Source organism: Schistocerca gregaria, chromosome X (genome assembly GCF_023897955.1).
Source record: "Schistocerca gregaria isolate iqSchGreg1 chromosome X, iqSchGreg1.2, whole genome shotgun sequence".
NCBI lineage: Eukaryota > Metazoa > Arthropoda > Insecta > Orthoptera > Acrididae > Schistocerca > Schistocerca gregaria.
The window spans coordinates 221461489-221464489 of NC_064931.1; the positions used below are offsets into that span (position 1 = coordinate 221461489).

The 3001-nt window shown below is 40.5% G+C and overlaps 1 pseudogene; it reads left to right on the forward strand.

The window, feature by feature from the left end:
- Window positions 1-1837: 1837 nt before the first annotated feature.
- LOC126299874 (5S ribosomal RNA) lies at window positions 1838-1955 on the forward strand (annotated as a pseudogene).
- The last annotated feature ends 1046 nt before the right edge of the window (window positions 1956-3001 follow it).

The following is a 3001-nucleotide window of genomic DNA, read 5'->3' on the forward strand; positions in this document are numbered from 1 at the left end:
ATACAAAAATGCATTCCTTAGCAATGATTAGAGTATTTAAGAAAATCCAACTGATGTTGTGCACCAGTATGTGAATGAGTTATGGGGACACAACATGACAAAGGAACAAAAATCAGAGCGGTGGATGTAGGCCACTGGTCGTGTACCAAAAAGGGTAAGTCATGTTCAGTTTCTGGAAATATTATGTCTAGAATTTTCTACAATACAAAAAATATTGTTTGTACTTTATACTTTGTCCAGTGTGAAAAAATAACTATTGAATAATTAAGTCCTGTGGTCCGTTCGGTGAAAACAAAATACATAAAGAACAGCAAAGAGCCGTCTGTAGCCAATGTGGCTCTCAGGAATAGCTATACTACTTAGGTGGAGTATCAATGCCCTGTCTTGATAATGTTAAATTTGACACACTTATATTCCATTTTCTCTGGAGCTATCCTAGGTAATAAAACAAAACTTTGCCAGGATATATAGATATATCTTCTACATATACTGATGTCAGGTATAACTTCATTAGGAATCAAGATATTTAAAAAAAAAAAAAAGTGTATGATCAAGCTAAAACTGCTGTATCTACCATTGTATATCCACATAAATATAAGACCACTGTAAATAAGTGATAAAAATATCGGAGCTTTAGCTTTAGTACTTTGCGAGGTAATGGGGAAACAAAGGTAGTTCGTTAGAAATCACACTTGGAAGTTGAAGTAAAGGAAAACTCAGTATTGAATGAAGAGAGAGCCTAAAACTTTCTACCTTTGTCATCTTTTCTTGAGGATCAACCATATGCAGTCTCTTTCTCCGTCTGAGGAATCTTTCTACTTCTGTTGTGTTTTTGACCATTATTTCTTCCTTGCAGACTCACTGTCTGTCCAGTTCTTCTAGGATTGCTTCTGTATTATGGCCAGACTGAGTTACAAATACCTTCAGAACCTTCATTATGCCTGCATTTCCGTCATTGAAGGTAATCACAGCATTGTTGATCCCAATATTCAGTGTTTTTGATCCCACAGATATGTTTTTGAGCACCCTGGTCTGTAAAATATTGTTGGAAGACTCTTTTACATTTTGACTTTCCTGTGGGACACTCCTTCAGAAGATTTGCATGTTCTAGACATCTATATACTGGCTTTATTACTGCTCCATCAGCTTCAGGGGTGGTGTTTTTATGGGTATATTCACTTCCTTCTGCCTCACCTTTGGGGTATTCACATCAGTCAGTTGAACACAAGTTTTGTAGTGGCTTCTCATCACGTAATGCGTTGTGGAAAAATGATGCCCGTACTGATCATAGAATGAAGGCTTTCTCGGCAGGTGTTATCACTTAACACTTCTGGGCTGAGATGCCATCATCCATACATAAAACTCTCCCCTGACATTTCGCCTTCGACTGCGGAAGGCATCCTCCGAGGACAATTGGCGAACTGCAACGAGAGCGCGAGTGAGCACCGTATATATAAGCCATCCAGAGGGCACCGTTGTCACTCACGTGACGTCGGCTGTGCTATGATCTCTGATATTGCCAGCTTTCTCAATTGAAATTAATTGATTGTCACACTGTTGCTGCAATCCATACCTTATCCAGCTTAATGCCTTCATCTTTTCTATTAAAATTATTGCAGTGTTTGGTAATCTCAATGGTCTCTCTCTACAATCGCACGTAATAATGCCTGTCTTTGCTATGACGGACGTCTCATTAAACTTTATTTCATGATCACCTTCCTGAAACGCGTTCTGCTACAGCCGATTTATCAATATGTCCGAAGCGGCAGTTGCTTTTTATGTTCACCCAGACGGGTGTTGGATGCTTCTTTTTATTGTGCCTATATAGACCTTTCTGGGCAATGGCCTTGCCTCAGTGGGTACACTGGTTCCCATGAGATCACCGAAGTTAAGCACTGTTGGGCATGGTCGGCAATTGGATGGGTGACCATCCAGGCCACCATGCGCTGTTGCCATTTTTCGGGGTGCACTCAGCCTTTTGATGCCAATTGAGGAGCTACTCGACCGAATAGTAGTGGCTTCGGTCAAGAATACCATCATAACGACTGGGAGAGCGATGTGCTAACCCCACGCTCCTATCCGCATCCTCCTCCGAGGATGACACTGTGGTCGGATGGTCCCGGTAGGCCACTTGTGGCCTGAAGACAGAGTGCTTTTTATATAGACCTTTCCACAACTGCACGGAATTTATAGACATCTGGTGTAGCTAGAGGATGTCGCTTATCTTTTGCGGATCTTAAACACATTTTTATTTTCATGGTGGGTCTGAGAACAGTTTCCACATCATACTAGCTTAAAATTTTTCCAATGCAATCAGTGACTTTACTGATAAATGGTAAGAACACTTTTCCCTTGGCTTGGTGTCGATCTTCGTCCGTCCTGGTTGTCAGTCTAGGGCGTAGTGCACGATTCTCTCTCTCTCTCTCTCTCTCTCTCTGTTTGAATACCCATTCTTCTTGAAGGTCGCTCTAAGGTGTTCAATCTCATCATCTAAGTGAGCTGGTTAACATATTTTGTGCACCCTGTCTATTAATGTTTTAATAACCCCTCTTTTATGTCTTGGGTAGTGAGTAGAATCTTTCTGCAGATAACAATCAATGTGTGTGTCTTTTCTGAAAACCTTATGACCCAATGACCTATCCTCTTGTTTGATTACAGTCACATCTAAGAAGCTCAGGTGACCATCGATTTCTTTTTCCATAGTGAGTTGAGTTCTTGGATCAATACTATTCAGATGTAACAGGAAGCCATCCAGTTCCTCTTTCCCATGGGTCCATATAACAAATCTATTGTCTACATAACAATACCACCTGGCTGGTCTTTTTCTAGCTGTTTGCAGTGCCTGTTGTTAAATGTTCTCCATGAACAAGTTAGCCACAGCTGTACTAAGAGGACTTCCCATAACCACCCCATCAATCTGTTCATAAAAAAAACATTATTATATTGAAAATAAGTTGTTGTTAGGCAATGTCTGAATAATGCCAAAATATCACTAGGAACA